Here is a 24,537-nt window from a genome sequence, read left to right on the forward strand (position 1 = left end):
CAATTTTTGTAAGTTTGTCTACCCCTCCTCCTCACACTAAAAATATGCAATAAGTTCCAACATTGCATCACAAACCATAGAGTAGAAGTGCAAAAAGTTAGGGTGGAGAAGACAAATTACTGATTTTAGCGCAATCGCCAAAAGCTTGACGATTTGCGGTGGCAATTTATTTTTATTATTATTATTATTTATTTATTTATTTCAGCTTCGTTCGGGAAAAAAATCCCGAACCGCTGCTTATCTCGGCCGAGCAGCGGGCTGGGCGCAGCGCCCAGCGGCAGGCTGGGCGCAGTGCCCAGCGGCGTGCTGGGCGCCAGCGCCCAGCTCGTGGCGAGCAGGGCCCTGCTCGCCGAGCTCGGCCTCTTGGGGCCAATTTTTTTTTTTTTTTCTTTTTTTTAAATTTTATTTTAAACCTGAAAACTTTAAAATAAAAAATAAAAATAAAATAAAATAAAATAAAATAAAATAAAACTAAACAAATAAAAAAATATTTATTTATTTATTTATTATTTTTTTTAAACGAACACTTTCTAAAAAAAAACGTAAAAGAAAACTAAAAAGACTAAACTAAAAGATCAATGTATAATCTAAATAAAACAAATCTGAAAAGTTTTATTAAAACTTGGGTTGCCTCCCAAGAAGCGCTACGTTATAGTCGGTGAGCTCGACATAGAATTCCCGCCTAGGTGTATGCTTCTACTCGCGTTAGGAATTCAAATTCCTGAATAAATAATCCGTACCTGCAAAACGGATTATCAGTTTCAAAGAATTTTAATAAAAACAACGGATAAAATTTAAATAAGTTATGAAAAAATTTAGTTTGCTCCCTTTTTGATTCTCTTGGTAAATCAAAGAGAATGGAAATTTCTGGACTTGGAGCAAAACCGAACTCTTCTATTTTTGGATTCTTCTCTAGAGGCTCAATTTCAACTGATTCCTCAATTAATATTGAAACTTTCGGTTTCTCATAATTAGGAATCAGTTCTTCATTGTTAATGGGAAAAGATATTACCTTATCAACCTGACCTACCAAATTGGGTTCTTTAATTGATTCGTCCGCGGTTGAATCAACTAGGATCCCTTTTTGTATGCATAAATTTTTAATTGAGGCATACAAATCGTCAGTTTGATCTTCGTGAGTAGATAGAAAGTTAAGCAAATGCGTAATAGACTCCTTATTTCCATTGTTTCTAGCCATTTTCTCAAAAAAGAAGAATCATTAGAAATAACAATAAAAATTAGAAACAAATATTCACAAAAAGAAAAGTATAAAGGATTATATATAAACAAGTATAAACGATTATAAACAAAGGATATTCACAATGAATGCCTAAACTAACAAATCGACCTTTGGTTCGATATTGCAGAAGAAATAAATCCTCGGCAACGGCGCCAAAAACTTGATGCGTCCTCGGTGAAGACTCACTAAGGGATAAGTGTACCCCGTCGTTATCAAGTAATAAATTTCTGGTTCAAGTCCAGGTTATCGTCCACAGGATTTATTTCTACAAGTACCGAGCTACTCGATCTCGGATGTTATCTAGGCTTAGGGGGTTTTGAGTTGGTTTGTTTATATTAATCTACTCCTAGGTTGAATTATACTAATCCTAGCTAAGTTATCTAATTCTAACTAAGTTATCTAATTCTAGCTAAGTTATTCTACGCCTAACTAAGTTACTCTACCCCTAAGTGATCTTTTACCAATGCAATTAACCGAAGGAACATGAAGGGATACGATGATAATGAAAATAGAATGTTTAAACAATTGAATTGAAACCTAAGTCACTTGTGTCCAAGGCGATTAACCCGACCTATCCTCCTAAAGTCCCTAGTTCGTGATTCCCTTGTAAGGCCGAAACTAGCTCTAAGGCTCAGTAATTTGGGCTTAATCTTCTATAGGGTTGTCAATCCTATAGGCACTGACTAGGTCAGATTCAGCTCGTAATATGTGCCAACCTAATTTTGGGATTATCGAATGAGTTAAACCAATCAGACAAAGCGTAAGACAAAGATTAAAACATCAAAACAATTGAATAAACAAGAACTATAATATATATCAAAGATGGAAACATTGTCACGAAGTTACAATAAACCTAGAATTCATAGCATGTATCAGAGGCTAGACAGAATGTAAAAGAAGAAAAATCCCTTTCAGGGAACCTGTCTACCAATGCAGGCGTCTTTCTAGGACTTAAGGATGAAGCTTGAGTAATCCTCGGTGAATGGAGCTTCGGAGGTGTCTTCAATGGAGGTTTGAAGGATATGGAGGAGGTGGAGAGGATTTCTCAAGGTCAAAAGCTAAGTAAGTTACAAAGGAAAAAGATATCTAATTTACATTGGAAAAACTCTATTTATAGACGCGGCTCGGGCCCTTTTCTTGACCTAATTCGTGTCCTTATTGATGTAGGAAGTCATGGGGTCCATCGTGGCATCGTGGGGGCGAAATTGGTCTTTTTGACCAATTCCCGCAGGTCTGCTCGTCGAGCAGGCTACTCGCGACGAGCAGCCCCCTGCTCACCGAGCAGGCGCCTGGCGGCCTGCTCGACGAGCAGGCACAGTGCCTGGGCAGTGCCTGGGCGGTGCCTGGGCGGTGCCCGGGCGGTGCCTGGGCGGTGCCTGGGCAGTGCCTGGGCTGCTCGTCGAGCAGCGCTCGGGCTGCGCACCGACGCTCAATTCGCCGAGCGACTGCCGGGGGTCCCCGAGACACGATTTTTGCCTGAAATTGATCATGTTTTAACCTGCACACGCACATAAACTCCAAACAACATTAGTCCAAGGGCTAAATTGACCCGCCAATCGCTTATTTGAGCAAACGCTTCATTTGGTGCGACTTTTGACGGATCAATTAGCTTCAAAAGATAACGGAATTATAATATGCATGCCATTTTGGCCGTATTTGCCTAAATTGATCATAAAACGAGCCTAAACAACGAAAAGTAAATAAAACGTTTCCAATTTCTAACTAACTCACACAAAAGCATTTAAATGCGAGAATTGCTCGCTTATTAACAAAATAACGCTAAAACCCGTCCTAAAACCGTACCCAAAGATAGGGGTTTTTGACCCCTATCACTGTGTCGTCTGAACTTTACCCAAAGTGGAAACACTTTGTCTGGAAGTTTTCCTTAGCCAGCTGCTGTCTCGTACGCTTTGTCGAATCAACTCAGCAGCTTCATTCCGAAGTTGTTCCTTGAAGGTCTTCTAGATCCTTCTTACGCTGAGTTGCGTTTTGTACACAGCGACACCGTTTTGACAGACACGGGCCGAGTTAACTTGAGTTGTTTGACTTGGGCCTTGACTTCCGTATTGGGCTTGGGCCTTGTGATTCTTGTGTCTTATAAACAATTTAACTCAACATTGAACAAACACATTAGTAGAATAAATCAAAGCTTTTAAACTTAATGTGATTAGAATATTTTACTTAAACAATTTTGTCAAATCAAAATTATGTGGAAAGGTGTTTCAACAGTAAGAGCCTCTTCGTAGTTTTCGGGTTCGTCGTCTAACACGGGAACCTCATTATCATCTCCCACTAGAAAACCATATCTAACTGGGAGTTCACGAACTCTTTATGATCTACGAATAGGTGGCACTGGAGTCTCATCTAATGGGACTCCTTCGGGTACCTCAACCGCCTCTATTGTTTCAGTCGGTGTTTCTTCTTCTTGAACTTCGTCAAGTTCAATCACGCTTCCCTTTTGTATTTCTTCGAGAAACTCTTTCTCTAAGAAGGTTGCGTGCTTGGATACGATTACTTTCTGATCATCTGGATGATACAAGTAATATCCCATAGTTTCCTTAGGGTATCCAATGAAGAAACATTTATCAGATTTCGAATCTAGTTTGTCGGACGCATGATGCGGATTTCGCGAAGAAGCCTCACTAAGGGATAAGTGTACCCCGTCGTTATCAAGTAATAAATTTCTGGTTAAGTCCAAGTTATCGTCCACAGGATTTATTTCTGCAAGTATCGAACTACTCGGTTTCAGGTGTTATCTAGGCTTAGGGGGTTTTGAGTTGGTTTTGCTAAGTTAATCTACTCCTAGGTTGAATTATACTATACCTAGCTAAGTTATCTGATTCTAACTAAGTTATTCTATGCCTAATTAAGTTACTCTACCCCTAATTAAGTTAAACTACTCCTAAATGATCTTTTACCAATGCAATTATCCGAAGGAACATGAAGGGATACGATGATAATGAAAATAGATTGCTTAAGCAATTGAATTAAACCTAAGTCACTTGTGTCCGAGGCGATTAACCCGACCTATCCTCCTAAAGTCCCTAGTTCGTGATTCCCTTGTAAGGCCGAAACTAGCTCTAAGGCTCAGTAATTTGGGCTTAATCTTCTACAGGGTCGTCAATCCTATAGGCACTGACTAGGTCAGATTCAGCTCGCAATATGTGCCAACTTAATTTTGGGATTATCGAATGAGTTAAACCAATTGAATGAACCGTAAGACAAAGGTTAAAGCATTAAAACAATTGAATGAACAAGAACGATAATATATATCAAAGATGGAAAATATTGTCACGAAGTTACAATAAGCCTAGAATTCATAACATGTATCAGAGGCTAGACAGAATGTAAAAGAAGAAAAATCCCTTTCAGGGAACCTGTCTACCAATGCAAGCGTCTTTCTAGGACTTAAGGATGGAGCTTGAGCAATCCTCGGTGAACGGAGCTTCGGAGGTGTCTTCAATGGAGGTTTGAAGGATATGGAGGAGGTGGAGAGGATTTCTCAAGAGGAAAAATTAAGAAAATTACAAAGATAAAAGATATCTAATTTACATTGGAAAAACTCTATTTATAGGCGTGGCTCGGCCCTCTTTTTGACCTATTTTCGTGTCCTTATTGGTGTAGGAAGTCATGGGGTCCATCGTGGCTTCGTGGGGGCGGAATTGGTCTTTTTGACCAATTCCCGCAGGTCTGCTCGCCGAGCAGGGCGAGCTGCTCGGCGAGCAGGGCTACTCACGACGAGCAGCGCCCTGCTCGGCGAGCAGGCGCCTGGCGGCCTGCTCGGCGAGCAGGCCTCTAGGGGCCTGCTCGGCGAGCAGGCATGGCCTACGGAGGCCCGCTCGTCGAGCGTTTTTGCCCGGTATGCCCTTGATGCTTGCCGACTGCCGTCGATGCCCTTTTTCGCCCGAACTTACACCTGCGCACGTACAGAAACTCTAGATAACATTATTCCAAAGGCTAAATTGATCCGTCAATCGCTTATTTTGAGCAAACGCTTCGTTTGGTGCGACTTTTGACGGACCAATTAGCTTCAAAAGATAACGAAATCATACTATGCATGCTATTTTGGCCGTAATTGCCTAGATTGGTCTTAAAACGAGCCTAAACAACGAAAAATAAATAAAACGTTTCCAATTCCTAACTAACTCACACAAAAGCATTTAAATGCGAGAAATGCTCGCTTATTAGCTAAATAATGCTAAAACCCGTCCTAAAACCGTACCCAAAGATAGGGGTTTTTGACCCCTATCAAACCTCCTCACACTTAAAACTTTACTTGTCCCCAAGTAAACTAAAAAAAACTAAACCCGCAATCACAAACAAGCTAGAAAACCTCCCGGTTTGACTAGGTGCTTGACACAATTTCGAACATCTGTAATTACATGCATTCGGAAATACAAAGTAGAGACACGATATCCAAAAGCCACATTTCAATTATCATTGGTCATAGTTTTAAGCAAAAGGACACATGTTCAATTAAACGAGCTTGAAGGGATCGCTAAGTAAAACACCTCACCATAGGTAGTTCACTCATTCACACAATTTTGGTGGCTAAAGTGTTCACTCTCGGCTTATGTTCCTGCTTAGGATTACGATGATTTTGCACGTTCATCCGAATTCCTCTACTATGCTATATGACTCCGATGATATCAAAAACAGCCTCTAATTGGGGTTGTAATGTGGTTAGAGGGTTAAAGGTACAACAAGGGTTAATAGTTCTAGCGCTAGAAAAACAAAGTTTAAATGGCTTTAGCAAATATGAAGTGACTGAGCTTTTCATTCATCCTTTATTTTCTTTTTGGAATGTTTTCTTGAGACGTTTTATTTTTTATTTTTTAAGAACTGGGGAATGAAGTTCTTCCCTTTTTGTTCGTCTCTTCTCTTTTCTTTTCTTTTTCTGTTTTTCTCTTTTTCCTTTTTTTTTTCTTTTTGGGATAGTGATGCTCATTCACTTCTTAGCCTTTTGGCTTGCTACTATAATGCCATAAACAAGGAAAAAGCGCTAGAAGAAAACAAAGGCTCAATTTGAGCTTTGCAAAAATCTTGGGTTAAGTAGCAAACCAAGTTGTGGTTTGCAAAGATAGGTTAGAACGAAAGAAAAATCTATAAACTACAAAAATATAGGCTCAAAGGGGCTTCCTAGAGTGGATGAAACAGAAAAAATAAGGTAAAGACAAGGGTTAATTCTAATGAGGCTGATTCATCGTTTATCATCTCAAATCATTGCATGTAGGTTCAACACAGTATTAGGTGCAAAATCTGTAATCTTCCACAAGTCAAAGCATTCACACAAAAATGTCAAGAAAAAGAGCTTTTTGATGTTCGCTCTTAGGCTCAAATTCAACTCACAATTCTTTGGGTTTCAATTTTGTGTTTACTAGTTTTCCCCAAACTCAAGTTTAATGTCACATGCCTTCAATTCTTAAGTTATCTACCTAAGTAATGATTTTAGCATTTCTTCAAAAGTAGGGTCTAAATGCAAACCTTAGCTCATGCTTTTACAGATACAAGGGTTGTGTCCTACACCTAAACTAGTTGTCATGCAATTTTAGATTCGGTTCTCAGCCCTCAAAGACAAATAACGAAGTTTAGATTCGAAGGAGGTTCACGGTTTTAGGTCCTAAACATGCAAAAAGATAAACAAAACCCAAAAGCGCTAAACTAAACTAGACAAGACGCAACAAAAATTTAAAAATTATACAATTTTTGTAAGTTTGTCTACCCCTCCTCCTCACACTAAAAATATGCAATAAGTTCCATCATTGCATCACAAATCATGAAGTACGAGTGTAAAGAGTTAGGGTGGAGAAGACAACTTACTGATCATCTTGAAGACGGAGGATTTGGACACCCGAAGTGTCTTTACCGAGATAAAGTTTAAGTCGATGTCCATTTACTTTCTGGGTGGTTCCATCATTCAACATAATCTCAACCATACCGGAGGGATGTGCGTCAAGAACTGAGAATGGTCCATACCATCTACTCTTGAGCTTGCCAGGGAAGAATCTCAAGGGGGAGCTGCTCGGCGAGCAGGGCTACTCGCGACGAGCAGCGCCCTACTCGGCGAGCAGGCGCCTGGCGGCCTGCTCGGCGAGCAGGCCTCCAGGGGCCTGCTCGGCGAGCAGGCATGGCCTACGGAGGCCCGCTCGTCGAGCGTTTTTGCCCGGCATACCCTTGATGCTTGCCGACTGCCATCGATGCCATTTTTCGCCCGAACTTACACCTGCGCACGTACAGAAACTCCAGATAACATTAGTCCAAAGGCTAAATTGATCCGTCAATCGCTTATTTTAAGCAAACGCTTCGTTTGGTGCGACTTTTGACGGACCAATTAGCTTCAAAAGATAACGGAATCATACTATGCATGCTATTTTGGCCGTAATTGCCTAGATTGGTCATAAAACGAGCCTAAACAACGAAAAATAAATAAAACGTTTCCAATTCCTAACTAACTCACACAAAAGCATTTAAATGCGAGAAATGCTCGCTTATTAACTAAATAATGCTAAAACCCGTCCTAAAACCGTACCCAAAGATAGGGGTTTTTGACCCCTATCAACGCAATGCATTTGACAAACGCTGAACAACCCCATACTCTCATGAATGAGAACACGGGTTTCATACCAACGAACAATTCATATGGTGTGGAACTAGCGAATTTAGTTGGTACTCGATTTAGGGTGAAGAGGGCAGTTTCTAAGGCATAGCCCCAGAACGTCTTTGGAAGTAAGGCCATGCTCATCATGGATCGTACCATATCTAGTAGGGTACGATTTCTCTCTCGGATACACCATTGTGTTGTGGTGTATAGGGAGGTGTCCATTATGAGCATATCCCACATTCAGTTAGATAATTCAGAAAATTATCTGAAAGATATTCACCACCTCGATCAGATCGAAGCGTCTTTATTTTCCTTTCTAATTGATTTTCCACTTCATTCTTGAAGCATTTGAATTTCTCAAAAGCTTCTGATTTGTGCTTCATCAAGTAGACGTAACCATATCGGGTATGGTCATCTATGAAGCTTATGAAGTATCTGAATCCTCCTCTTGCTTGGACTGACATATGACCGCATACATCTGAATGAATAAGTCCTAGAGTGTCTGATACACGCTCACCTTTATTGCTAAAGGGTGTCTTTGTCATTTTACCTTTTAAACATGATTCGTATGTTTCCAATGATTCATGATCGATTGGATCTATAAGCCCATCTGAATGTAGCTTTAGCATGCGTCTCTTGTTTATATGGCCTAAACGACAATGCCACAAGTAAGTTGAATTATCTATATTATGTCTTTTGGTATCAATTGCAAAAACAGGAGTTTTGTCATCCAACACATAAATCCCATTTTGTGATATTCCTGAAAAATAAAAGATCGAATCTTTATAAAAATTGCAACTATTGTTCTTTATTGAAATATGAAAACCGTCGTCAACAAGACGGCTAATAGAAATAATGTTGCGAGACATTTCAGGAACGTATAAACAATTCCTTAATTCTATTACAAGCCCAGAGGGCAAAGATAAAACATAATCTCCAATTGCGATGGCAGCAACTCTTGCTCCATTTCCCACTCGTAAGTTTATGCTTCCTTTCTTTAGTTCCTTAGTCTGTTTTAGCTCCTGCATATTTGTACAAATATGAGATCCACATCCGGTATTAAGTACCCAAGATTCAGACAGTGAAACTGTATTTATTTCAATATAAAACATACCAGATGTTGTAGCACCGTTATTTTCCTTCTTGTGGAAGGTTAGGTACTCCACGCAGTCCCTCTTCCAATGCCCCAAGTCACCACAATAGTAGCATTTTCCTTTGGGCTTCTTTAATTCCTTTCCCTTTGTTTCAGTGAGCATAGCCCCATTGCCTTTATCAGGATGGTTTGGATCGAGAGAGATCCCTTTCCTTTTTCTCGATCCTTCAATAGCAAGGGCCAGTATCTCCTCGTTTTCTTTTTATAATGGGCTCGACTGACTCGAGCATATGTGCAAGCTCTGCAAGAGAGATTTTCAAGCCACTCATTTGGTAGTTCTCGATGAACTGTAACTCTCGGGGATGGATTGAAGAAGTAAGTTTTCACTTAGTTCATCATCCATCGCATCTCCAATACTAGAAAACTTGGTGATAAGGCTGATCATTTTGGCACAATGTGCCATTACAGATGTGCCCACCTGCATCTTGCTTTTGTATAACTCCTTTGTTATTTCGAAGCGCTCGCACCGAGTTTCATTTACAAATAACTCTTTTAGGTGCTTGACCATGGAATAGGCATCCATATCTGAATGTAGTTGCCTTTTAACTTCCGGTGTCAAAGCTGCAAATATGATGTCTCCTGTCTGATCATCATCAGATTTGTGCTTCAAGTAAGCATAAGATTCATGGTAGGAAGCATCATTCGTTGGGTAAGGGGGTATCGGTGTATCACGTACATATCCTTTCCTCTCGAACTTCAAAACAATTTTGAGGTTGCGATACCAGTCGGTGAAGTTTGAACCATTCAATTTGTTATCGGTAAGAATGTTTCGCAGATTGGTGTTAGTCATGATTTTAAGAGTGTGTTTAATTAAACCTGAGAGTGAGAAAGAGTAAACGTATGTCATTCATTTGCTTAAAGTATATCAATCTAAAATTATAGGCCTTTTAGTTTATTTTAGATTGCTCCCACTATTTTGACAAATTAATAGCCCTTCATATTAATTCGAAGAATTTCACAAATCCTTTAGTGAGCTAGGATCCTAACTCCTGAGATTTCGCCTTGAGTTTACTCAATAAGCTAGTCTCATTCATTAGGTAGATTCATATAATCAATCATATCTCTAATGTGATTCCTAGGTTATTGGGTTACTAACCACATTAGTAACTAATATGCTATTCATATTAATCCCAACCATCTTGCCCATTAGTTTATGACAACATGAGTTTACTCATCCAATTATCATAATCTAATTTAAGTATTACCCCATATTCATGAAAGAATGATTTTCGATAATTCAGGTGTTACCATAAGACCCCGAGCTTGAGTTTACTCAACAACCCAAAGGCCCCCAGTACTGCCGGCTGAATTATAATATTAGGGAGGGGCAACCGATTTTAATAACTTACTTATTTACTTAACTTTTTAATGAGGGATTTTATTTTAGGTCTCATAATCTAACTTAGTATTGATTTGCTTTAGCATACATCAGACACATACATTCACATACATTGGCATTATGGACATATCATCTAAATTATTCCGTCGAGCCAGAGAAGGAATAAAAGGGCAAGCCTAAGGAAATACTAACTATTACATATTTCTCTTTAGGTCCTCCGTCTTCTCCATGGCGCCTTGAAATTACATATTAATTTCTATACTACTAGAGAAAACTTCAACTGAATTGAAGGGAATTAGATGAGAGGAGAAATTACAATAGATAGTAGATAGGCAGGACACACAGACCCTATTTCAAAAAATACCAAAAGACTAAAGAGAGGGTCCAAATATGTCCATAACTCCAAACATGCATAGACTCAATTAAATAAATTTAATTGGTTGATTACATAACTATCTTATGTAATATTTATGTTAATCACATTAACTTATCAAATTAACTTTTATCCAATTTTACTTCTAATAGTTTCGTATCCTTTTATATTAAACTTTTAGGTTAATATAACTATAAAAAACTTTAATTACGCATGTTCCAATTATTTAGATTTTAATTCATTTAACATTTTGATTTACAAATTGGTAAAACAAACTTTTAAACAAATTTTCATTCGATAATCAAAACAGAAAACTATCAATTTCTGAAATATATATATATTTAAATATAAAACGATTTTAAACCATTTAAAATCAAGTGGGTATCGGGCCGGGCCCGAGAGTGGGCCACTGCCGATTGGCAGCGGCCCTTAGGGCGCGCGGGACGCCGCTGCCTTGCGGCAGCGGCACCCCAGCTCCGCACGCAGCTGCTGCCGCGAGGCAGCAGCCGCGCGCGACAGCGGCCAGTCCCGCCGCGAGGCGCGACTCGGCCCGCTATCGCGTTATATATATATATATATATTTTTATTGATAAATATATATCTATTACTATTATTAAAGCAGAAACCTCACTTGCCATGTGTCACTCTAATAATAATTTATCTGATGTGTCATTTTGAGGATTTTCTGAATTTTAATTTATTTCTTCTAATTTTACTCACTCTCTCTATCAATGTAGAGTCCGCCCCTCTCCCTCTCAATCTCTACCCTTTCAACTGCCACCCTCAACTTCTCTTCATCACTCCCTCACGATAGCAAGCATTTGCAGACCCTTTCAACTTCTCTCCTATTCTCTTTTGGAACAATTCATCCTTGCTGAGTTTCATTCCTATTTTTCCTTGCTACCTCTCTTTCTTCCAGTGATTTTGTTTTCCCTTTTTGTGTTCTGTTAACTGAAGTTCTGTTTGTATAAATTTAGTTATCTTTCCTATTCATTTATTTAGTATCATTTTATGAGGTTGAATATTGTGAAGATAAAGAATAGTTTCAGGTTGAGCTTCCAGCATATGCAATTACTAGAGTGAACAATGAAGGGGATTTTACCTCCATTTTGATCCAATTGGCCATTCTAGCTTTTGGGTATTTGATAGTCATGCCAGTGAGTCAAACTTGAATCTTTTTGCTTTTGTAATATGATGATGGTGAATTAATTTGAATGAATCTGATGCAGTCTATAATCATGAATTGGCTTAGTGTAAGATGGTACAGAAAAAAGCTGCTAGAGATGTACTTGCAATTCATGTTTGTCTTCCTCTTCTTTCCAGGGTAAACTTTCATTTCCTTTCTTTATAAAGATTCAACATTTGTGTTTGTTGTAATGTTTGTAATTACTAAATCTTCCAAATCCTCTCTTCCATATACCGATGAAGTTCATCTCTAAATTGGCAGCAACCACTCATGTAATTACTCATTTGCTGATTTAATTGGATTTTTCATACTGGAATTAAATTCATTACTAATTCAATTTGTGGACATGCAGGGAAGGACTCAGCAAGAGATATATAGCAGGCTCCAATGAAGTTTGATTGATGCAACCCTACTTCTACCTCCATCAATTGTGTTTTCTGGATTAACTATTTGTCACGGCGGAGCTTTTTAATTTTTATGTTTTGGTAATTTCTCTAATGATATGTCTTTTAAATTAGGCTTTTGGTTTCATTTGGCTACTACGCTTTAGATTCATATCTTACCAAATGAATTTGCTTTCAATCCGTGTGGTGTGTAACTTATAGTTGGTTTGGTAATGAAACTTATTCAAATGGCCTATTTCTCTCCTTTTCTCAGTAGCCTTTGTTTTTCTCACCTCCCACTACATTTTCTACAGGTGTTTGAGTTATAGATGAAGGATATCTCTTACAGGTGAGTTTACCATGCTTAGTCATTACTCTTGCTCCCTTCTTAATCATTAAATGTCTGCTTAGTCATTACTAATTCATCTGCACTTTCTTTGGAAGTCTACTTCACTACCTTTTCAGTAGTTAAAATGTTTAGTACCTTATTTAGTTTCTTTGGGATTGTAATTTGAAGATTAAGGTGATCTACTTTGCAATTGTTTCATGAGATTCTTAACTCTGCATCATGAACACTATTTTTTATTCAGATGAAACTGTAATGTTGCAAGTTCCAGAACCGAAGCTTTAATTAAACCAGAATCCATTTTTAATTTGTCAGTTTGCATAACTAGGTACTCGTGTTATAAGTTGAATAATCTTCCTATTTATAGCTATTTTGTTGATTTCCATTTTGCAAAGATTATAAACACAAATCAGCTAATGGGAGTCAGAAAAATTATTTAATTATTGCAGGTGGAGAAGACAAGACAATTTAATTAACCTAAAAATACTTTGAGTTGTCATTGGTATATTTACTGTTATTCAATGAGTTTACTGAAGAGTTGAAATCTTTTTTAGTTTAAAGCAACACAATAGCATAATGAAATTTCATATAACTTGTATCTTGTGGCATAAGATTCAAGGCGATGCGAGGCCAGATTGACAATGCTTTTGCACGGGATGTCTTAATATACGATGATTATTTTATTGGATTTTTATATGTTCCTTTAATAAGGTTCTACAATATCAATATAGTTCGTCAATTACTTTATAGCCGTCTTGTATGCCTACTTTGTTTTTTTACAAAGTAAGTCTTATTTTATGTTAAGAGTGTCGGTTTATACTTTCAGGACTTAATATATCATTTGTCTTCTTAATCTATTACTATTATTAAAGAAGAAACCTCACTTACCATATGTCACCTTAATAATAATAATTTATCTGATGTGTCACTCTGAGGATTTTTAAAAATTTTAAATTTATTTCTTCTAATTTTACTAACTTCCTCAAACAACGTGGAGTCCGCCTCTCTCCCTCTCAATCTCTGCCTTTTCAACCGTCACCCTCAACTTCTCTTCATCACTCCCTCAACCTCACGATCTTAGCTCTCTCTCTCTCACACGGCTGTATTAACTTCTTCTCTCCCTCAACTGCCTTCTTCCCTCACCCAAATATGATTAATCTTAGTTGGGTTCTCTGAAGAATTCTACTTGGTTCAATTACGAACTTAAGTTCCTTTTGATTTCTTACTATTTCATTTGTCATTCTTCTGTATTTCAGACAAGTTTGATCTTTTTATGCTTCAACCCTCTTATTTTTTTTATTCACTTTGATCAATAGACTAAGAAGACACACAGGAGTGGAAGCCCAAGGGACTCTCCAGGTTTGATTTCGTTTGCCAAGTTTAAATTAATTGATTGGTTATGAAACTTTAAGTTTTTATTTTGCTTATTTACAATTTTATTTTGTGATACAGCTAAGGGATAGCTAACTGGAAAGGTCAGGAAGTTAAAGGATTTCCCAAAGCATTTGTCTCTGTACAAATGTGAGTTTTTTGCATCCAATCTCTCATTGGTATTCTCTATTTTACATCTCTCTTTATTCACAATTGAATCTGCTAATTAAGATTACGATTCACAATTGAATCTACCCAAAGCTTTAGGTAATTAAATGTTGAGATCTGATGTGTTCTTTTTAATTTTGATATATATTTTGTGCTTGACCCTCTGTTTGTGGCATCTTCTTTAAGTTGCTGAACATGTTAATTTGACGAGTTCGTCTAATTAAAGAAGTTCAAGTGATCTTTTAATGTTATCTGAGAATAACTCCAAATAATTTACTATATGATTTTATACAATTATGATGAATTGTTTATAGGTTTTGTCTATGTAGAAAGTTTTAGTTTTTTCACAGTTTTAGCTTTTTAGGAAGCTTCAGTTGTTTGTCTCTCTCCCTACTGTCTCTCTTCAGTTCGGCTGTTAGAATAACAACAATATGCTCATCATTATTTCCTTGGTTAATGTTTCCTATCAGTATCTGTAGATGGCAAGGCATATTACTTAGCAACAAACCATGGTGTTGTTAACAGCAAAAAGCTCTTCTTCGGCCTGTCAAATCTAGCAAGTCAATTGGCAAATACTGCCCCAACAGCCATGAACAGGAAATCTATCTAGAGTTTCAATAATCTTAACAATTTTTATGACACCAAATAATTTATGAGAGTTTTGGAACATTTTAGGTTGGTCATGAGGAAAATAAAGAGGTAATGGACAGTCCGAATAACACTTTTGTCTTTGAAATTTGCAGGTTGCACAGGCTTGGGAAGTGCCACACTTGGGTCATACCTCAAGCATCAAAATAAGGAGAAAAACAAGCCACTAGGTAAAAGTAGTATGTGATTTATTATTCAAGAAATAGGTAGAAAATTACAGAAAATTGAAAATTGAAAATGGTAAACTGAACAGTTCTGTTATCAACGGATTTTAAGGATATGAAGAGAGAGTATTTGGGAAGATCTAGAGTTTGTTCTCCTTTGTTCTCTGGTACACTATATGGCTTAAAGACCTTTTCCAGTTAGCGAAAACTATCATGCTCTTACTGGTATGTGTAATTTATTAAATGATCTAGCAAATGAAGCAAAGGCCAGTGATCGGATTTGATGCCTTCAAGACCATTTCCTTATGCACATATTCTTAAGAATTTTGTGCTTTATTCAAATTTCCTATAACTTTTAATGTCAATCTCTGCATTTATTTTTTTAATTACATAGTCTGCTTTGATTGGGTTTACATATTCTTCTGCAAGTGCTTACATGTATTAATGCCTCAGTATGGTATTTTTACTGAATTTCTTTTGTGGTATGCTTTGAAGTGTAGTTTACTATTGTGATTAATTGAAAAGCTATGCTTTGAAGTGTAGTTTACTATTGTGATTAATTGAAAAGCCATTACATTGAAGAGTTATGGTCATCCGAGGTTGTTGCTATGACTAATGTGTTTCTCTTAGAAAACATGTTGTGTGTAGGTTTATGCTTGATTGTATTATTGAATATTTGATAGGCTAGATTTAGAGGGTGTTTGTTTCTCCTCTTTTTAACTCCTGTTTGCTGATTCTCTTCTAAATGGAGATATAATGTTGTTTGCTTAGAGTTGGGAAATAGCTCCTGATCTATTACTACTATAAAAGCAGGAACCTAATTGCCACATGTCAAGCTAATAAAAGCTTAACTGATGTGTCAATTTCATAAAATGATTTTTTAACTTTAGATGTTGAACTCCAACTTGAATCCTCTCATTGCCAAATGATTTTTTATCCTTCTATCCTTTAATGGTTAATTGGTGGTGTTGGCATTATTATTTTTAATCCACTAGGTTTTTACTGATATATGATCCATTAGTTTGGTGTGTTTTCAGGTATAGACCTCTCATGTTTATCGCTAATACTTTTGGTTCAAACCCTTAGATTTGGCTGAGACTCTAGCATTTTCAAGTTGAAAATTTGTAAATAATCTTTGATTTATATCAATTGTTCACAGCTATATCTGAAACTGAATTGGCTGAAACTGATTGATGATTTTCATATCATTGCTGCAATGGAATGGCTTAGAATGCACAATTTTTAGATGCAATCTTTCTTTAAGTTCAATCTCTTGATGAGCCTTATATTCTGTACCAGGCGTGTGCCATGAAAGCATGTGGCAACTTTGCTATTCTAGGGACAACAGGTAGTTGGATAGTGCTGTTCAATCTTCAATCATGAATTAGCCAATGCACATATCTGGATGCAGCAGAAAGAAGAAACTGCGCCCATTAGGGAGAAGTTATTGGAGTTGCTTGTGATTCCACAAATGCCCTAATGATAAGTGTAGGATACCATGGAGATGCGAGGTCAGTAAATAGTGCACATTTTGAAGGCAAATTGCTTTTTTCAATAGTTATTATTCAGATTCTTCTCCATATTGTTATGGCTATGATTACATTAGGATACATCTAGAAGGCTAGAAGGAAAACCAAGTCTATCTATCTATTTGATTAGGTTTTATTCATAGCTTATTGGTGAATCACAACATTAAAATTTGTGTTATACAATCATTTTGTAAAAACATTTGCTAAGAAATGAAATTTTGGATTTTCACTCTTAAAAGTAGATGTATGTTTCAGGTTTGCTTTCCTGTTCCGATTATGTATTTTTAAATTTGAAATGAATGATCTTTTTATAGATTTTGACTGAACTCCTTTAGCAACAACATCAGACAGATACTTAAGACTATATTAGCATATAGGATGAAATATGTTTTCTTCTTCTTCTTCCAAATTATAGCAAAAGTTAATTACCTTAAAATAATTCTATTTCCCATGTTGTATTTCATACAGATTGCAAGTCCATCGTGCAACACTGATTGATGGTTTGGAAGTGGTTGTTAAGGTTCAAGACGAGGGCATAAAGTCAATTATTTTGGAGGTTTTCCTCTCTTTGGCTCATAAGAGTTGAAAACAATTGCTGAAGGTTTGAAATATGGATTTATCCTTTTTTCATGCATTGTTATGCAGGACATAAAGAACTATAAGGCAATTGTTGACTAGATAGCATGGGCAGGACCACACTATGCTCTTAATCCTATGATTGATGAATGGTGGAAAGAAGCTTAAGAGCTCGACTTTAATACCAAAGCTGGTATTATTTGATTCTTTTTAGATATTTATGTTAAGGAGGTTCATTTTGTCAAATTGACAGATTAAGTTTGTCATCTTTTAGTGAATTTATCTACCTGACTTAAAAGTTCAGGTCAAATTTATTAATAAATTCTAATTTAATGGAGTAAAATCCAATCATCTGGGAAGAGAAATCAATTCCAGAACTGCTGACTGCAGATGAGCATATTAAGTTCCCAATTATTGTTGAGTTATGTTGTACAAAAACGCAAACTGAAACAGAGAACCAATAATGAAAACGGAAAAGAAACGCAAATAGACACAAAACGTGAAAACGCCAATGAAGAAGATAGTTGTTGAGTAGTTTCTTGTGCACAGCCATGGTTCAGACGGTAACACAATGTTAAATGGTCATCACATTGGCATATTTTTTGTAGTAATGTGGTAGTAATATGGCCTTAACCGATGCAAATGCATTTTCATAATGCCCATACCATAAGGGACATATACCTCCTTTGTGGGTAGATACAGTAGCTCTAGACATTACCATGTCATTTTTGGCTTGAAATGTAACTGTTAGAAAATTTCTTGCATGTCCAGATATGTGACGTTGCAAGTTGTAACTCAATAAAATAAATTTTATTGGAATTTGACTTCCCAGGGACGGATATAGGAGGCTAGGAGAAAATTTGTTATCCTCATTTTAGTGTCCCTTTCCATGTCCCTCTCACAAAAAGTGATCCATTTTAATTAAAATAATATATTTTATAAGCCAAGGGGACCCACATGATTAAAATGGGTCACTTTTCGTGAGAGGGACATGGAAGGGGACACCGAAATGGGGACAACAGATTTTCTCCCCAGGAGGCCGGGCCCCTATGGCTGCCGGAACCACCAAGGCTACAAGTAGTTTTGGCCTCCTCTGTCTCCACAAAATTTGAGGCTATAGCCTGAGGTAGTTTCGGCCCTCTGTCTCCAATGAATTAGCACCACAAAATTGGTACAGGTCCTATTAATCTCTCTTTAAATCCAAAATCTAATTTTTTTTTGTCTGTTATAGGTCCTCTCTAAATCTAAAATTCTAATTTTTTTAGCCCGTTAGACACCTCTTGATCCAAATTTCTAAAATTTATTTGAAATCCAAATTTTTAATTTTTTTTTTTTTGGCTTATTAGGCCCCTAAATCAACTTTTTCTATTAGATACGTTCTTTTACATGTTAAGAATCTTAAATACGTAGCTTAATTTTGAAAAATTTTACATTGGTACTTAACATTTAGTTCTTGACCATTCAGATTATAACACATATATATACGGAAAAAAATTGAACAAGTTCGATTTAACAAAAACAATTTTTTTACACACCACGTGTAAAATCGTCCCCCAACCGAACAATCCCATATTCGTGTTTGAGCCTTATATTCTTTTCTTAAGATAATTTGAAAGTCATTTCAACATGTATTAGATCGTTTTATGCAAACAAATTTGTCATATTTTAGGATATAACTTTCTAAGGGATATTATATCAGCTTTAATCAGTGCTGGAAAACAAATACAGTCTTTCATGACATGTCTTAGGGAAATTGTATCAACTTTAGTACCTCTAACCAAGAGGGCCTAGAAACTTTGAATGTCAAATTGGGACGCCATTGTGAGTATGAGGCCCTCATGGAGAAGAATTTAGGAAAAATAACTTTTAAATTACACCATGAGTCGTTCAATTTTTTAATGCTTTGTTATGTTATTATATCTCCGTGAAGGCATCAGAGAATAATGTCAAACTAATAAGTTCTCTAGCTCTTTTTAATTTACTAGAAACTCTTAATATGTTTAAAATATAATAGTTGTATGTTACATATTGTTTGTATTCAAAGAAAGTTATTGAAAAAAATATTCAAAAGTTTTTAGTACTCTCTCCATTCCTTTGTATAAAAATTGATCTAGAATACTGATTTATTCAAACATTACAACTAAAACAGACGTAAAATTTAATAAAAAATCGCTGCTGCTTGGGGGGCGAACTCTGGCCTCTTGATTTCAACTCCACACTGCTTACCACTGAGCTATTTACTTTCCTTGTATATTTTGTCGCGCGCTAATTAATATACCAATGCCCTTGTAGCTTCCATTGTTTAATATTTGATGCATGCACTTATTAATATTGATTAAATTCGCATAATAATTATTAATAGAAAAAAACAAATGTGCATAATAATTAATTATTAAAAGAAAAAAACCAAGAACATGCTCTAATTTCTTATTTATTTAATTCCTCTATATTTTTGTAATTTATATTTTAAATTGTTAAAGACGATGTTCTAAATATTGTTACATATGTTCTAAACTTTATAATTTGTGTTCGAAAAAATTAAGATAATGTCTTAAAATTAAGATAATTTGTGTTCTAAACATTAAGATAATGTCTTAAAAAAATAGTAATTATATGGGCCATTTTTTTTGTTCAAAAAAAAAAAAACTCACATTCTAAATAACATAACGTATGTTCTAAAAAACATAACATATGTTCTAAAGTTTATAGTTTGTGTTCCAAAAATTAAGTATAATTTTCTAAAAAAAGCAGTAAATATCTGAATCGTTTTTTCACTTGTTCTATAATATAATTTATAACTCATGTTCGAAAAAACATAACACGTGTTCTAAAAAAACATAACGTATGTTCTAAAAAATATGTCGTACGTTCTAACTTCATAGTTCGTGTTTTAAAAGTTAAAATATATGTTATAACGTATGTTTTAAAAAATATATAGTTTGTGTTGTAAAAATTAAGTATAATGTTCTAAAAAATCAGTAGATATCTGGATCGTTTTTTCATTTGTTCTATAATATAATTTATAACTCATGTTCGAAAAAACATAACACATGTTCTAAAAAACATAACATATGTTCTAAAAAATATGTTGTACGTTCTAAACTTCACAGTTCGTATTTTAAAAGTTTAAAATATATGTTTTAACGTATGTTTTAAAAAATATATTTTCTTATATAACATAAATTACAAAAATATAAAGGAATTAAATAAATAAGAAATTGGAGCATGTTTTTGGATTTTTTTTCTATTAATAATTCATTATTATAGACATTTTCTTTCTATTAATAATTCATTATTATGCAAATTTCTTTTTTTTCTATTAATAATTTATTATTATTCACATTTAATCAATATTAATAAGTGAATGCATCAAATATTAAATAATAGAAGCTAAAAGGGCATTGGTTTATTAAGCAGTGTACAACATAATATATAAGAAAAGCAAATGACTCAATGGTAAGGAGTGTGGAGTGTAAGGGAGGAGGCCAGGGTTTGACCCCCCCAAGCAGCAGCGTTTTTCAGCGTTTTTTTTTAAATTTTCTACCCAAAACGACGTAGTTTTGGGTAGTTCTCACCTAGGAAAGAGTTCTCAAAAGAGCCCTCTCCTATATATATATATATATATATATAATATCAGATTTTAAAACGATTTTAAAAACGATTTTCAGAAATAGGAAAAACTACAATAGGTTTCCGTTTTATCTTTAGATTTAATAAAACTGATTTTATTAACCTAACTATAAAACTAATAGATTCTGTTATAATGATTATCAACCGAAATAATTAGGAACATACGCATAATCAATTTTGATTAATAATTAATTAAAACTTATTTATCCTTAGGATTAATTAATCAAAACTTATTTATCAATTAACCTAACCATAAATATTTATTCAATCCTATTGAAAAAACTTCTAAATTTTCATATATGAAATAACGGATTTAACGATGGCTCTGATACCACTGTTGGAAATAAGGCTAAGGTATAGCAGCGGAAATATAAAATTTTAGCCTACTTCCATATAACCATAGGATCCGTTAATCGTTATTTCATATAAAGAGGGTTAAGAAGAAATACTTTACGATGAACAATCTACCGTTGTTAATGAAGTGCCCACAACTCTACTCCGAGTTCCCAAGTACAAAGTAAAACACAAGAAGATTAAGTTAGAATCAACCGTATGAGATGCAACCAAAATAGATTGCCTCTAATTAATCAACACAAGATCAAAGAAAAAGGGAGATAGATGAAATTAATCGATCGATGGAAGCCGTATGAATTCTTGTCCACGAACTAGGGGAGTCGAATTCTTTTCTCTCTCTCTCTCTTGCAAAAATCGAAATTCACAAAGGGAGTATATATGCTTAGTCGAAATTCTATGTAGTAGGGGGGTATATATAATCACTTGTATCTAAACCCTAGTTAGATAGGAATAGATTACTTAATAGGAATTCCATTCGGAATAGAATTCCTAATTATTATCTTACTATATATCTAATATATCTGGGATAATAATAAACAACCTTATTGGATAATAATAGGAGTATATTAATCTAATTAAAACTCCTAACTTAATTATCTCTTAATCAATTTAATTCATATTCCTAATCAAATTAGGATTAATAAAATCAAAATAATTAATTACTAATTATATATAAATTTCGGCCCCCTTTATTTAAATGGGCCTTACTGGGCTCAATTGGGCTTCCATCAATTAATAACATTCATCTCTCTTTTGGTTCCAAGTCTTATGTGTGATCCATTAGGTTCTTACTACTTCTGGGCGTATGCAACTATTAAATTAATTTCTTCAAGAATTATATTTAATCTTTGCATAATGGAATGATGTACTGAGTATGTTATTGGCAAGTCTGTAATCATTCCCCCAAAGTCCGTTAAGAAAACAGGTTGATTCCGTCGTTAACCTTTCCATATTAGTTACAGTATAATTCGATCCTTTATCAACTACATCCTTGAACTGAATCTTATGACTATGGATGATGTCAAGTCACATATAGCGAGACATTCGTTTTACTTGTACAGGCCGAGTCAACTCAAATAGATAGGTTAAGTGAAATCTGCATTTCAAGTCTTAAGCTATCACCTTGCAAGGATTTAGAGCCGAGTCTTCCACAAGTGATCCATGGACGTATCTCCCATTTATCGGGAGTGATAAATGCTCAATGCAATATATAACAATCCCGTAATTACTTCTTGTAATACCCAACGTCTACTGTTCACACCCTAGAGTCATCTCTGTTAAGGATCGTGTTACACCAGAGTCAAAGCGTCACATTCCGTAATCCAGAATACCAATTAACATTCCTTTGAGTCTGAGGATTAGTTATACCTATTAATACCAATGAGATGAACAAGTGACAAGGATGAATCTACCCATCCTGTTATCTCAAATCGGATCCCCAATCCTAATGAACAACGTTTCATCGGATCTATGTAACTGTCTAGATATCTGTATATATGAAGCTCGTGAGATCAGCTTTCTGTCGGACAGAAGACATTGTTACATACAAGTCTCAACAGTGATATGTCAATCCCAAACATATCACTTGACTTGGGGTGGTTTTAAGTTTATCAGTTTACTATAAATTTGGTCTCACTTCATGCTTGTATGAACATTTTATAATCACTTTAAATAAACTTACGGATTTCCTTTTATTAGACGTTATTTAGCGCTTATAAGGGATTGCCTTTATATAGTTACAAAACATATATCTCATTAAAACAAATGATGTAAAGAACAATACATTTACATTAAGTTTGTATCCTAGAACAATTGTCTATAGGACACTAAACCCCAACATACTCCCACTTGGACAATTGTTTCTAAAACTTATCCCAGTAGAAGTAAGATGACGATCATGTACTCTCTGGGTTAAGGGCTTTGTCAACGGATCTGCAACGTTGTCCTCTGTAGGTACTCTTTCTATTCTCACATCTCCTCTAGCCACAATCTCTCTAATGATGTGGTATCGCTTAAGGTAATGCTTGGACGCATTATGAGACCGTGGTTCCTTTGCTTGCGCAATGGCTCCATTGTTATCACAGTACAGTGTAATGGGATTGACAATGTCAGGCACCACACCTAGTTCTGTAATGAACTTTCTAATCCAAACTGCTTCTTTTGCTGCTTCCACAGCTGCGATATACTCTGACTCGGTCGTAGAGAAAGCTACGCTTCCCTGCTTGGAACTCTTCCAACTAACCGCGCCCCCATTCAAGATAAACAGGTATCCTGATTGGGAATTAAAATCATTCTCATATGTGAGATGACTTGCATCTGAAAATCCTTCTATTTTCAGACCACCTTCTCCGTACACTAGGAACATATCTTTAGTTCTTCTCAAGTACTTAAGAATGTTCTTGACAGCAATCCAATGGTCGTCTCCCGGATTACCTTGGTAACGACTCGTTACTGATAACGCAGACGCTACGTCAGGTCTAGTGCACAGCATAGCATACATAATCGAACTGATTGCGCTGGCGTACGGGACTACAGCCATGCGTCTTTTGTCATCATCGGTTTTAGGACATTGATGATTGTTTAACTTCACTCCATGCACCATGGGTAAGTTACCTCGTTTCGATTCAAGCATGCTAAACCGATTTAGCACCTTTTCAATGTTTGTAGCCTATGAAAGACCAAGCAGTCTACGTGATCTATCTCTGTAGATCTTTATACCAAGTATATAGGATGCTTCACCAAGGTCTTTCATTGAGAAGTTACCAGATAACCATACTTTTACCGACTGTAGTAGAGCAATGTCATTTCCCATAAATAATATATCGTCCACATATAGTATGAGAAATGCTATAGAGCTCCCACTTGCTTTCTTGTAAATGCAAGCTTCTTCGCAATTTTGTTCGAAACCAAATTGTTTTATGGTTTCGTCAAAACGCTTATTCCAGCTTCTAGATGCTTGCTTGAGTCCATAAATGGATCTCTGAAGTTTGCAAACTTTATTTGCATCCTTCGATATGAAACCTTCATGCTGCATCATATATACATCCTCAAGCAGGTTTCTGTTTAGGAAAGCTGTTTTCACATCCATTTGCCAAATCTCATAATCGAAGTGAGCGGCAATTGCAAGCATGATTCTGATTGATTTGGACATAGCCACAGGAGAGAAAGTTTTGTCATAATCAATTCCTTGCTTCTAACGATATCCTTTCGCTACTAACCTAGCTTTGTAGGTGCTAACCTTTCCATCCATGTCAGTCTTCTTTTTGAAGATCCACCTGCACCCAATGGGTTTTATCCCTTCGGGTGGATCAACCAAAGTCCACACTTGGTTAGTATACATGGAATCCATTTCAGAATCCATGGCCTCTAGCCATGCTTTAGAATCTGGACTAGTAAGAGCCTCTTCGTAGTTTTCGGGTTCGTCGTCTAACACGGGAACCTCATTATCATCTCCCACTAGAAAACCATATCTAACT

The 24,537-nt window shown here is 35.9% G+C and overlaps 1 long non-coding RNA gene across 5 annotated transcripts; it reads left to right on the forward strand.

Annotated features, from left to right (window-relative positions):
- The first annotated feature begins 13,499 nt into the window (after positions 1–13,499).
- LOC136203229 (uncharacterized) lies at positions 13,500–17,361 on the forward strand. Of its 5 annotated transcripts, none has more exons than XR_010674753.1 (7): positions 13,500–13,980; positions 14,074–14,142; positions 14,631–14,978; positions 15,062–15,454; positions 15,498–16,483; positions 16,970–17,057; positions 17,147–17,361. It is a non-coding gene; the product is annotated as an uncharacterized lncRNA (long non-coding RNA). The 5 variants fall into 5 exon arrangements; XR_010674754.1 differs by having other exon boundaries at positions 15,062–15,139; positions 16,272–16,483; XR_010674751.1 differs by lacking the exon at positions 15,062–15,454 and having other exon boundaries at positions 13,500–13,810; positions 13,938–13,980; positions 16,272–16,483.
- Positions 17,362–24,537: the final 7,176 nt, after the last annotated feature.

The sequence above is a fragment of the Euphorbia lathyris genome, chromosome 8 (genome assembly GCF_963576675.1).
Source record: "Euphorbia lathyris chromosome 8, ddEupLath1.1, whole genome shotgun sequence".
In the NCBI taxonomy this organism is placed as follows: Eukaryota; Viridiplantae; Streptophyta; class Magnoliopsida; order Malpighiales; family Euphorbiaceae; genus Euphorbia; species Euphorbia lathyris.